This window comes from Marmota monax, unplaced genomic scaffold (genome assembly GCF_021218885.2).
Source record: "Marmota monax isolate L192 unplaced genomic scaffold, Marmota_monax_Labrador192_F-V1.1 WCK01_AAM20220418_F8-fsc00007, whole genome shotgun sequence".
NCBI lineage: Eukaryota > Metazoa > Chordata > Mammalia > Rodentia > Sciuridae > Marmota > Marmota monax.
Genome location: NW_026692781.1, coordinates 12,343,516 through 12,357,847, shown reverse-complemented (window position 1 = coordinate 12,357,847; position 14,332 = coordinate 12,343,516). Strand labels below are relative to the sequence as shown.

The 14,332-nt window shown below is 39.0% G+C and overlaps 1 protein-coding gene across 19 annotated transcripts in view; it reads right to left on the bottom strand.

Annotated features, from left to right (window-relative positions):
* Osbpl6 (oxysterol binding protein like 6) overlaps positions 1–14,332 on the bottom strand; it is a 201,431-nt gene that overhangs the window by 157,431 nt on the left and 29,668 nt on the right. For 3 of the 19 annotated variants that reach the window (XM_058580222.1, XM_058580230.1, XM_058580227.1), the window contains exons 1-2: positions 7,960–8,052; positions 4,319–4,453 (exon numbers count right to left, since the gene is read on the bottom strand). The exons of 14 other annotated variants lie outside the window; for them this stretch is intronic. The gene's annotated coding sequence lies outside the window, so the exon portion shown is untranslated. Of the gene's footprint in view, positions 1–4,318; positions 4,454–6,019; positions 6,099–7,959; positions 8,053–14,332 lie in introns of those variants that run through there. 2 more of the 19 variants (XM_058580226.1, XM_058580224.1) reach the window with 2 other exon arrangements.

Genomic DNA, 14,332 nt, shown 5'->3' with positions numbered 1-14,332 from the left:
CAAACCACAAGGCGGGAGGTATTGCTATTAAAGATGTGAACAATAAGGACATTAAATAGCTTGTCCATGGCCAGATCTTTCCTGATGCCAAAGCTCAGGCTCTGCCTCGATTTCTGGAAAATGAGGGATCCCTTTAAAGCTCTGAAAATGCAAGTGAAATCAAAGACAATGGCTTCCAGCAAGGTTTTTTAATCTGACACTAAACATTTTAATACCTAAGTAATGAAATCCACAGTAATTTCAGTAACTATGGGTGAATTAACAATGAAAACAGAACCACTGGAAGTAAAGGAATTCTATGCTCAGCCTGTTGAGAAGCCTCAACAAAGTCAAAGGAAGCAGCCATGATAAAGTAAGGCCATAGAAGGAAACCCATGAACAAGGCCACAGTTATAAGAGAGTGAGACCATTTTAAGGAATTAGAAATTCTTCATCTGAAATTGGCAGTTATCTGAGTTCTGAGTTTACTTTTACTGAGTATTTTGTTTCTGAAGCCAATTCCAAAATTTAAAAAATTATTTTTCGATCTTAAAAAAAAACTTTTCCAAAGATTAAAGAAGCTCCTCTTCCCAGTTATACACTCAGAATATTGAACATGTTTCCATGTTTCTGGATTGAAAGTGCTAGAAGGATTGTATAAAGTGGAAAATAGTAATTTACAGTACTCTTTTTTTTAATTGTAGATGGACACAATTTATTTATTTATTTATTTGTTTATTTATTTATTTATTTATTTTTATGTGGTGCTGAGAATCAAACTCAGTGCCTCACACATGCGAGGCAAGTGCTCTACTACTGAGTTTCAGCCCTAGCCCCTAATTTAAAGTTCTTGATATTATGAAAATACACACATTCTAGGCAGTACATGATAGATTGTTTTGATTCAGGCCATTAGGAAACATCTTTGTGTAACTATTTGATATCCAACGTTATTGTAAGTTGACAGTTAAAAATGAGAAACAAGTGTTCTGGGTCACTCTCAAGTGTATCTCAGAGGTGGCAATTACGAGTACTTCCATGAGATCACCTGAGGTCCAGGGACAAGTCCCCTGTCCACTACACAGACTAGGAGAGATAGTGCTGGTATTGCTTTTGAATGACCAAATGGGAGCTTTAATACAGAATGAAGTACTGAGCTGAGGGGAAACTTCAGTGTTCTGGTAATAAAGCAAAGCATACTATGTGATTTCACAACAGTGGAGACAAGATGCAGAATGAAATGTTATTTAAACCCAAGACAAAGGAGCAAGGTAAATCAGTTTCTTCCTTTTAATGAACTAATCTAAAGTGTCTAATAATTATTTACAGAACTGTGACTAATGTAGCACTAAAATTTTGATTTAGCCATCACAACTACCTTATAACGTAGGCATTATCATCCCATTTTACATGTGAGGAAACTGAGGTTCAGAGGTTTCAATAACCTGTGCAATATCATACAGCTAATAGAACCGGTGCTAGAATTCAAAATCCAAGCACTTTGAGTACAGACTTTCTCTCCTTAGCCATGGTGCCCTTTGCCTCTTGGATTAGTGATTTCCAGACTTGCTTATTTTGTTGAAGTTAAGGTACTTATTCAAAAATCTGATAAACTAATGATATAGTAATTCTGAACATATGTATCTGGATGTAATATCAGGTCATCTTAGACTAGGTTTTAGAATAAGTGAGCACCAAAATATGGTAAATATTTAAGAAAAAAATGTAAGACAAAATTTAAATAGAGGAAAGCAAAGTGAGAAAAGATACTGTTTTACTCAGTAAAAGGATTTTGGAGCAGCAAGACATCTGTATCAAGTTCCTATGGCATAGGAGCAATTTAAGAACCCCTAAGACAGATGTCAAAGACATGGAAATTTGAACAAGGATTAATCACATTCATTTAAATTTATAAATTTGCTTATTAGATTTGCAGAGACTAAAAAGAATGCTGGGAAAAAAATAAAAAGGATGCTGGAGGTGGTGAGGGTGGGGGAAAGGGCTACTCATGTACTGCTGTGGGTGGAATGTACATAGATGGTGCTAATTATAAAACAGAGAGTGGAAGCTGCTGAACTATCCCACAATCAGAATTTGTTAAATCACAGCATGCTATACAGTCTGCCAGCAATGCAGGTCTATATTTATTGAGATGTCAGGTATTTGTGCTATACAGTTGGGGGGAAAGTAGACTATGAAATAGCACAAAAGCATAAGTCCGTTCCTTTTTAACATATATTCTAGGGAGGTAATCATATTCCGGTGTTAAAAGCTAATATCTCTGTGGGGTAGGGTTGGGACAGACATACTTGTCCTTTGAACAGTTACACCTAATTTCTGTCTCCCATGCAGTGCAGCACATACAACCATTTCTGCTTTAAAGGAACGTGGTCAGAAGCTGATCTTGGTGACTCAGGTTCTGACTGGCACATGTTAAGTGACATATTTTGTAGCACATGTAAGCCTCCTTAGGTATTACATGCATCCATATTTCATCTCCGTGACTTTTCTAAAGAACCTGGTGCATTTGATCAGCACCACCACACTTGATCCCTATCCAGTTGTAGACAGCTCCCCATACATGTTCTATAGCATTGACCCCATACTTAGTATAAGAACCAGTAAACATGCTAGCACAGAGGAGATGATCAAGTGACATGTTGTTTTATGGCTAATAAGGACAGCAGATGTATCTCTATTATGGCCTCTAAGAGTGCCAGAGCTGTAGCTGATAGGAAATTCAGATTCATGATTCCTCCCTATTTTTCACTGAAACACAATAAGGTAGAGGACCCAGCACTAGAAAGAATAAATTGTTTTATAATGAAACAGAATACTATAGAAGACAAATTTTTCCTGAGAGAGGGTAGAAAACCATTATTCCATCATTAGTTTCTATATGCCAGGCACCAGACTAGGTGTTAGAGAAACCAAGACAAAAGGAAAGGAAATTCATAATCTAAAGGACCAGGCATTTGGAGAGCACATGAAAATATAAATAAGTAACAGTAAGTGTAGAATACATAACTAGATTCAGTAGAGTATAAGCAAGGGAGCAATCAACTGGGAAAATCAGAAGACTGATCAGTATCCCTGTTCTGCTGCTCAGCTGCTATAAAAATATTCCTTTATAAATACTTCTTTTCCAAATGCTTATGCATCCAAAGGGCAAGGAGATCCTTACAGAACAGAAGTATATCAGCATACCGTGCAGGTTGTTCATCATTTTCCCCTCCCCACCCCACATCCATTGCCTAGCCTTCTCTGCCCTTCTCTGTGTTCCAGGAAGCTGACCTCAATAGGATTCATCACCCAGCATCTTTGGCCCTCTAACTTCCAGCTAACTTTGACTTTCTGAAGGGACCAGCAAGAGAGTGAAGGGCAGAAGGGTTGAGGTATTTGCCATACTCCATCTCTTTACTCTGGCCCTCCAGCTATAGCTGTATCCACACTCATTGCTCCATGGTCTGAGCTCTTAATGGGTCCCAGGAACACAGCTTCCTCCTTTGCTCCTTCTGGCTCTCTGTTGCTGACTTCAGAGTAATTTGTCATCACTGGGGAGTTCCCTGAACTCTGCCCTTACTCACTAAATGCTCCTCCAGTTACCTTTAGGATATGCCATCCCTTACCTAAGAGGACTCTGACTGAAACCAGATTTTCTAACACTACAGAAGCCAATCTCTAGAAATTATCTGAGCAATCTTAAGGACCTGAAATCTGGACAATTTCATCACTGTCTGATGATAGCACGCTCTATCGAGGACTAGATGTACAAGTTTCAATTACAATAAAATTTGTATCCTGTACTCAGTTTGAGATCTGCAAAAGGACAGTCTTGGGTCTTTGGGGCAGTTCTGAGTATTTCAAGAGTGAGTCATAGGCTTCTATTTTTTAATTTTAATTTTTTTTAATTTTTATATAACAAGCATGTAACTGAGGATACCGAGGGCACAGAAAAGTCAACTCACTGCTATCCATAGAGAGACTTCCATCCAAGGCTAAATAATGTCTATTAGCCTATTAGAGCAGTGGAAACATGACCACCCGCCATAATAACCATCCTGGTACATCTGCAGATGTGTTTAAACACACATGCACACCCAACCAATTTTATACTAGTTTCACATTTATAACAGTTCTGATTCATGAAAGTAACAAATAAAATATGGTCTATGATTCTGAATGATGTCATTCTGACTCCGGAAAAATCATTCATGATTCACTCAAGCTAGAGTGGAGACTACAGGAAGAAAACAATGTTAGTTCTTCGCATCAGAGTTAATTAAACACATTACACATACAAATCGTTTCCAGTGAGAACAATATTTTTATTGCCTACTTTTCAGAAATCTCCCTTGTTCTTCTTCCCTCCTCTGAGAATTGGTGGCAAAGGGATTTTTTTTTTTTCTAAGCATCACTCTCTGGTCTGTCTTCTCAGTGCTCTCCTGCTCATTTTGTGGCCTGGTGTTTTGTTCTGCAAAAACAATTTGTTCTTATTTGTTATTTTGATTTCTATCATTTGCTTCAATGCAACCTTCTGCCCACATTCGCATCTCTTCTATTCCTTTTCTCTTGATTCCCTTTCCTTTATTCTCCCCTTTCCCTTCATTCACTGTCAGATTATGGCATAACCTCACACCCCACTAACATTAGCAAAGTATCCTAAAATCCACAAATGTACTTCCATTGCCACACTGAGGGCAGAGTTCCTCCTTTCACATGTGGTGTTTCCCCTGGGACTTGGGTTATCCTTGGGGCATGTGACAGAAGCAAGCCAGGTTGCCCAGGCAACCGCTCCAAATTGTCCTAGGATGCCTGGCAAGTATGTTTTCCACAGACTGATGTGAAGGTCATACTAGCCAACCCTGTGACAGTTAAAGGCAAAGTGCAGTGCAGTCAGCCAGGGACTGTGAGAACATCCATCAAGATGAGCTCAATAACATTTGCATAATCATAAAACTGTCAGATTCCCAAGGCTACAAGGACCCCACAACCCAGGACCATTTCAAAAAGCCAAAGATATAAGATTTGAGAATGAATAACAATAGGTGAGCATGCTAAAATCATTACAAAGAACACTTTAAAAACCAACCACATGGAATCCAACCACTTAGCTGGTAAAAACACATTAGCCACTTAAGTTTTCTCAAAAGATTTAGGAACAGTTCTACCCTCAGGCAAAGCAATACACTGAAGGGGGTCTGCGAAAAGTCACAATGGAGCCTTTTATTTTTTATAATTTCCCTTAGATCAGAAGTGCTTAAAATATTATTCTCAAACAGCAAGACCCAATATTGAAGAAAACGCCCATACCCACTAAACTAATGTTACATTTGACTAAGTCTCAATCAAAATTCGAATCCAGTGGGGAAAACACCATCAACAAGGCAGAAATCCATGTTTCTAATACACCAAGTTCTCTCACAAAACAATAGGCTTTGAAACAAGAATATCTCCATAGAAAAAATTAAAAGAGAAATGAAGTAGCCAATTTACCACAAAATTCAAAGGTCCAATGTGATAAGGTAAATGCTTAGTATGAAAAAAAAATGTAACTTAAAACATTACGAAACCACTTCTCACACAATAGGTTGATAAAGAATCAGAATAATAAGCTTTTGGGACTGCAGACTAGTAATAAGTCTTGCAAGTTTTCAACACATAGACTACTTGAAGAAATTATCTTAAATCAGGCACAGTGGCAAACAGATGTAATCATCCGGCTACTTGGGAGGCTGAGGCAGGAAGATTGCAAGTTCAAGGCCAGTCTGGGCAACTAAGTGAGGCCCTGTCTCAAAAAATTTTAAAATAAAAAGGGCCGGGGATGGAGCTCAGTGGTAGTGCACACCCCGGGGTTTTATCCCCAGTACCACACAGACCACACATGCACGTGAATACACACACACACACACACAGTACACACTATATATGTAGCATATAATCAAGTAAGCATAAAATCATATATACAAAGATCAAACTTGTTTATCACAGCATTGCCTATTATAACAAAAAGCCAGGATACAACTTATGTCCAGCAAACCTCTGCAGCCATTCTAAATGGATGGTAAACATGTATTTATCAACATGGAAACCCTGTGGAAGGGAGGGTTTATAAAACATCATGTGCAGCATGACTCCATATCTGTAAAATAAATATAAACATAATAAATGACTAATAGGAATATAAATTCTAGCGGTGAAAATCTGACACCAAATGCCTTCTAGTTGTAATAATGGGATTATAGGTGATTTTTATTTCTTGTGGGAGGATCGTTTATTTATTTATTTTTTTGCTATGAACAAATATAATATTTACTTTTTAAATGTTAAAAGAAATTATAATAAATTTTCATGCATACCAAGATTGTTTTGTTTTGTTTTTTCCAGTAAACTTTTGATTTAGGCTAGGATTATGACATCTCTCTGTAATACTGGAGTCTCCATGAATTAGACTATAGAAGATTTGAGAACATCTATGCATTTTAAGTAGATGGATGGACAGGGGATTAAAATGACATCATCAGCATCAATTCCTGCAAGCCAGGCCAGTGGCTAAGAAAGCTGTATCCCAGGGTTGTTCCCTGGCACAACCACACAGTGAGAACTTACTGGGGCTGGATGAGAACATGCTGCAAACATCACTGGTAGCAGCCTCCATAAAGGTGACTGGAGCAGATGGCTTTCCTCCTTTCTCTTCATTCCCAGTGCACAATATAGAAAAAGAGGGAGATGCTGGCAACAAGGGGAGAGTGTAGGATCTGAAGAGCCTGTGCACTTTCAAACACAACACTCCCTGTTGGCTTGCCCCAGGAGGACAATTTACATGCTGTGCCTGGGAGGAGACACTTGACAGTACGAATTTGAGCTCCGGAAAGCAAAGCTATTCTTTTGTATCTGTTTGGCCAGGCAAACATGTCTAAAACTTGCTATTTCACATATCACTGATGGAGGAAACTGTCCCCATTCCCCCTAAAATTCAGGGCTGTTTGACGGGTTCAGTTATTCCAAGTCTCACTCACTAAATACAGCTACATCTTTGCAAATTCTAATCCGTATCTCTGTAAGAATAGATGGTATTTGGCTGATGAATAGGACTTTTATCCTCAAACTTAACATCAGCTGAACTCACTCTAAAGATATTTATATGCTTATTACTTGGGAAAGAATGGTGAGAAACTTAGGACACACACACAGCCAACAAAGGTTTAGGACTAAATAATTACTCTTAGAATTTAACTTCTATTTCCAGTAAGTCATGCTCATGGCTTCATCTACCCTTGCAGAGTGCTTTCCTTCAGTTTCACTCAATAATGACACAATTCCCTACTAAAGGGCTATATAATCACTTTACAACACATTCCTTCAAGTAGTATTACATGCTTATTAGGTGTCTCCTAGTGATGTTGTACCCTACACCAAATTAGTTGATAATATCCTATGCCCACACCAACATAAAGTCTCTGTTAATTTGGGTTTGCATTTCCTCCCCATTTCCTCCCCACCCTCCTCTATCTCTGTATTGGGTAAGAAGTCACCTTCAAACTGCACATAATGGGATTTCCAGAGACTGTTTTGAGATGAACAGAATTTATATTCTACATGAATAGTCTACTTGAAATATCCAAGCCCCCGAATGAAGGGGGAAACAAAGGAGATATTTACCAAAGGGAGTCCTTGAATAGTGTCTGTGGGCTGAAGTCAATTACCTCTGAACTAAGCCCATCAGAAAGCTAGTGTTCTGGGGCAGACCCTGACTTAATGGACATCGTCCAGTTCTCCCACGAGGGCAATTTTTTTTCAGATGCTTTTACTGCTTAGCCACACTCCAGCAACATCCTGTTAGTGCATTTTCCCGTTCAGTGTCTCAGCCACATCCCAAATCCAAAACCCAAAGGAAAATCCCCCTTTAGGCCATAATCCCAATGTCAGCAACATAAGCAGAACCACAAGTGACACAGTACAGCTGTGTTTACAACTCACCTGTCGATGCTTCTGTATTAAACTGCACTTCCCAAAGAAATATATGTTTTATGTTTTGCATTTTTCTCCATAAAATTGAATAAGAATATATACCTAAGAGATATATAAACAAAGGTTACAAATTCCAACTAGAAGTTTTGTTATTAAAAAAAAAAAGATGAAGATACACTTCCAATTAATCTAAGGTGGCCAATTAGCACAACAGAACTTGGGTTCTTAAACCTCAGCCCAACCAGTATGCATATCCCAGCATTCCATCATGTGTATGTCTCAGGCTGCAACCAGACATAACAGCTATTATACTAGAGTTAGTAGGAACTGAGGCATCCTCATGACAGCTCACAGGCCAGGAAGCATGACCTCATCCTGTCGGTCTCTCCAGTCTATTTCCCAGGCACTCAAAAACTTACAACTCAGAATTAACCATTTTCTTGTGCTCCTGAAATCTCCAGAGTACTGCTTGGGAGGATATCTGGAATTAGTTACATTGAAATAGTGTCATTCATGTGGCAATGAGAGTATGGTGGGCACAGTTATTTAAACCTATCCATCCTGATGGAATTCACTGTCCACAGTGCAGTGTATTGAATACAATATGCCACAATGTCACTAATTGCTCCTGACATAGAATGTTTATCACTGGAATCTCAGAATATGAAATGAATCTTGAATTCAACAGCACATTATTAGTTCCTGCTACACTCCAGCAGGAAAAACTTGCCAGAAAGGAGGTCTGAGTCAAAGACTTTCAGCACTTTCAGCAGCAACATGCACTGATTGTAAATAATTACTTACCAAGCATCCACCATTCCTAGGTTGACATATAATTCAGCACCTCCCCACAACAGACATCCCCCACCAAACTAGGACAATAATACAAGACTCCTTATCCCTGATTTGTTGATATTCACCTAAATTACATTAAGTCCTGAAGATATTCTTTCTCTAGAACCCAACTGCTATGGAATTCATACCCTTGGGCTGTGAGGTAGGACTGAGGCATCAAGAGTTTAGAAATCTGCCTTGGGATTTTGAACCAGATTTGGGATTTCCCTATCTTATTTTGGGTAAGTTGTTCAACTTCTTAGCTTTCCACTTCCTATTCTGAAAAATGGGGATAAAATCACACACTCCAAAATGCTGTTGCCAGGATCAAATGTTACTATAAATAATGCATCCAGCATAACTCTTGGCCAACAGCAAGCATTTGGCAAAAGGTAGCTATTAATAAAACTTTATTTGTTACAAATTGTCTATTGTTGATTCTAATTCTGACAATCTCATCCAGATTGGCTTTTCCTGTGAATAAAAGCAAATTGGAGTAGTAGCATTATATCTAGACTCAAGGCTGCAACAAAAAGTGTGTCAAAGATGCTGAGTAGGAAAATAACTGCAAAGACAGAGAGAACAGAAAGACATGAGCGAAGAATTTGGTGTCAGAAGGGGAGATTAAGGTCTCATAAGAGGAGGGGGGATAAAACACAAAGAGGAAAGAAAATTCAGAAAAAGAAGAAACTGAAAGAAACATGGGAAAAGAGAGAGATACCAGGGGTAAGGAGGCAGTGGAGAAATAAGAAGGCAGAGTGAGAGTCGGGGGAAGATCATTTCCCTTACCAGTCAGAGTACTACTATTAATAGAATTAATAGTACCGGAAATAATACCACCTGTCCCTGCACAGCATTTTGTCAAGAATAGCTTACATTTTTATAGCATTCTCTCCTTTTGAAAAATGATGTTTACATATTTGTGTCATTTTATCCTAAGAAGGACTCATCCAACAAGATCGGACATGAAGATATTGTTACCCAGAATTGACATTCAAAGACAAAGAATCAGGGCTGGGGTTGTAGCTCAGTGATAGAGCATCTGCCTTGTGTGCTTGAGGCACTGGGTTCAAACTTCAGCACCACATAAACATAAATAAATAAGGATATTGTGTCCACCTACAATTTAAAAAATATTTTTTAAAAAAGATAAAGAATCAAGACACTGACCTATCTATAGATGGATCATTTAGGCATTTCCTACTCAGAAGTGAAATCTTTAACATCTTTCAAGCCTTCTTTATAAAAGCATAGCCTGGTTAGCTTTTTTTTCAAGGGGAACAAATTCTACCCTATTCTGGTCAAACAAAAAGGAAAATTAAAGTTTGGACTTCACAAGAAAACTTTTACTTAAAAAAAAATTTTTAAACAATTTCAAACTTACGGATAAATGGAACAGAACAAAGAACATCCATATCTACCTTCATCCAAAACCCCTCCTGAAGCTTTATCAACTATCCCAATGACTTCCTTTATAGGAAAAGGATTCAACCCAGGACCACTCATTGTACTTAACAGCCATATCTCTCCATCTCCTTCAATTCAAAACAGTTTCCTGGTCCTTCCTCAAGCTTCATAGACTTAAAAAAAAATCCACTTAAAAATAATTTCAAGTTCATGAAAAGCTGCATGAATAGTACAAAAAACTCCTACTTCTCTTTCCCCTTCAGCCAGATACTCACTTGCACAGTCTTCAGCATTTATTTCTGAAACACTTGAGAGTATACTGTGGACATGATGTCCCTTCACTCCTACATAAGTATATCCCAAAGTTTATTTCTCAAAACAAGGATACTCTCTTGAATAACAGCCATCTGACCATCTCAATTAGTTCCTGAATATTGATAGATACTACCCAATACACAAATGCCATTCAGCCTGTCCAAACAATGGCTCTAATCCGGGACCTCAGGATGGAGTCCAGGATCATTCAAGTCATTTAGTCATCAAATGTTACTCATCTTCTTCAGTCTAGAACAATTCATCAGTCTCTTCCTGGCTTGCTCATTCTTGACAATTGGCAAAACTTATTATCTCAGATGACTGGCCACCTTCAATTTGGGTCCCTCTCATTTCTTCATGGCCATACTTATACCATGTATGTCTGTAGGAAGAACCCCCCACAGTGATGCCATGATCCTCTCAATGCATAACATCAGGAGACACAGATGCCACTGGTCATCTACCATTAAAGATGCTCACCTCAATCACTTAGACAAGTCTGTGTCACACTTGCCTTTTAAAAAAAGCAGATTCAGAGAATATGATTTCACCTACTGAGAGCTATGTTCAAGGCCAAAGAATTCTGCTTTCTCAATTCTCTTTGGGAATTTTAAGACAATACAGAGAAGTCATTCATGATTTGTACCTAAATATACGGCAAAGCTTTGAAATATAGGGTAGTGTTCTGCCTCATCTTGCATCTCCATTGCTCTGGGCTCAGTAAATGTTTACTGCACTAACAAAGAAGTGTCTTTTTGTACCAACTTGGCTACAAGATATAGTCTCTAGTTGTTATTCAATCAAACACTAACCTGTGTTGCTGTGGAGAGATTCTGTAAAGATGATTTAAGTCTATGATCAGATGACTTGAAGTAAAAGACATTATTCTATGTAATCTGGGTGGGCCTGAGTCAATCAGCTGAGAGATCTTAAGTGTAGACCTGTAGAGATCTTAAGTGTAGACTCCTCTAAAGAAGAAACTCCACCTGTAGACAGCTGGGATTATAGGAACCCCAGCCTGCTCTTCCTGACAGCCTGCTGGTCCCCTCAATCTCAGAAGTGGATTCCTACATTAAATCTTTTATCTTCTCCTGGCTCTGTTTCTCTAACAGAACCCGGACCAATATGGTCCACTTCTAGAATGAAGAGGGAGAGAGGATGCAAGAGCCTAACAGTTAGCAAGATCTAAATAAGGCCTTCACAATACAGCTTCATTATGGAGTAGGAAGCATGTAAGTTTCTAGAACATCAGATGCCCCCTCTTCAAACATAAGAACAAATACACTTAACATATGCCACGGCTTCTGTCCATCCCTATTCATTATACATTCAGTTGGCAAATATTTGTTATGAAAAGCAATGGGGAGAGAATGGTGAGCCAGATAGGCATGATCCCTATTCTCGGGGAGTTTACAGGCTAGTGGGAGAACCAGGCACAAACCAGTCATTATATAAATATTCAATCATAGTTATAAAGAGTGCTAGGAATTACAGGTGCTGTTGGCATATTTAGTAGGGGAAATCTAATCAACTGGAGAGGGCTTTTGGAAATATCCCTGAGGAATGACTGATCCTGAAGCCAAGACTAGAAAGCAGTAGCCAGGCAGAGCATAGGAGGAAGAGCATCACAGGCACAAGGAACTGCATGTGCAAAGGCTGTAAGCAGGAAAGGTCCAGATGAATTCAAGCAGCTGAAAGATGACTACTCTGGGCTGCTGTGAATTAGTGATGAGGAGCACAGAAGATCAAATGCTCACACTAGTAAAAGACATTGATCTTCAATCAAACAGCAATGGAGAATCACTGCACCCATAAGCAGATAGTGACATGATCAGACTTGTGCTTCAATACTTTTCCCTCAGCTGTGTATAATTTGGAAGGAAGCAAGCCATATTTGGGGAGACCAGCTAGAAGGCTTTCATTATGATCAAGGAAGGAATGTGGACAAAGACAGAAGGATGGAGAGAAGTGGTTAGTAGTGGAGTCCACAGGACATGCAGTTTTCTTAGACAACTTCCCATGCTGAGGAGCCAGAGCAGGGGACAAAGGTAGAGATCACAGTTCTGTTTTGGTTATCTTAGAGAAATAGCAAACTCAAAGATAAGACATTCCTCTAAGATAACCACATGGAAATATACATCTGGAATTCAGGAGAGAATAGATTTAAATAAATAAATCTTGGATTTGCTGGCACATAGTCAGAACTTGATGGAGTCAAGGAAGGAGGGAGTATAATGTGGGAAAACCTAGGACAGAGCCCTGGAACACTGACATTTTAAGTAGGTGGAAAAAAGTTTCTAAAAGAGCCATCAAGAAAAGGAGCCATCAAGAAGGCCATGTTCATACAGTACAGCTATTTAAACAAAAAACCTCTCCACAAGCTTTTTGAGTTTAGCCTTCAGGTTTAAAAGGTGCACATTTTCACCAAAAAGGAAATAACCAAGAATAAGGTAATGACTTGAGGAAAATCCAATTTGAATAGACATGAATGATTTCCAGCTAAGGTATTTTATACGATGGGTACCACCTCTTTGATTACTGTTTGCGATAGTTATTCAGTCTTTGGGTCAAACTGTACTTTCTGAAGTCACTTCTTATTAACACTAGTGGCTTGGCTCTTTATGTATAATTAGTTCAGGCAATCAGTTCTAAGTTTCACATTAAAATGCATTGCTTTCATCTTTTGAAAATCGCTGGGTGTCACATTATTTGAAAAGTGCCTCACTTGAAAGAAAACACTCAACCAATAGGAAGTACTAATTTAAGAAATATACCCCGGTCCCCAAAAGAACCACACTAATTAGTGCAGGCTCAATAACTAAAAGAACTGGGGCCCCAGGAAAGGGCATATTTAAATTTAAATTGTGCTTTTTCAGACTAGGAACACTTCTCGCCTCAATCTTCCCCATAAGTATGACACACGATATGCTAGGGACAGTTCTACAGTGTGCTGAGTTCAGAGGGCAATTTGTTAGGCAGCCCTATTATAGTTGATAAAAATCAGCCCAGAAGAGGGCCCACAGATCCAGCAGTCACAGCAGCACAGGGCACAAGTGGGCGCCTCATACATATTTGAGGATGACATTTTTCCTCCCTTTCCTGCTGCTGCAAGGCAACTCCCAACTTACCAATGGGACTTGTGCTACAAAGCTGGCTTTTCAAAATTTATTACCTGGAACTTGAAATATATTTTTCTGTAAAAAAAAAATATATATGCTATAAGTGGTGGAATCCTGGCCATGTGCTAAGCCAGAAGAGAGTTTAAGTAGAGTTCCTAATTACCATTAATAACAATGTTCTTATGAAAAAAAAAAACTCATTGAGTTATGATTTAGTATTCCAAGCATGTATCTCTCCTCCGCAGCAGTCCCAGATGGAGAAGAAACCACTCCTTCCAGCATCAGGCAAAGGGCTCATTTGGCTCCAGGCGGGGAATCTGATTGGAGGGTCATGGAACTAGGGCTGGTGACTGCCACCTAAGAGATCCAAATCTAAAGATGAGGATGTAGGAGGTACTTCAAAGAAAAGTAAGGCAAGTACTTAAGCCATGGTGGGGCTATGGGGATGCAGGGTGGCACAGGAATCCATACTAAAATGCCAAAAAGCTGTGGTCAGGAAATAAGCAGTGAGTGCTGGAAATAGTCATGTTCTGGCAGGAGCTCTGAAGGCACAGGTTCTAAGGTTGGGAGAACCAGAAGGTAAGTCCTTGGAAAGGTCACATGTTAATCAAGGACCACTGCATGGGCCTTCAGTACTTGCTGTTATCCAATGTTTCTGAAACTATATGAAAAGCTGTGTAGCTACTCTCCAATTTGTACATAACAAG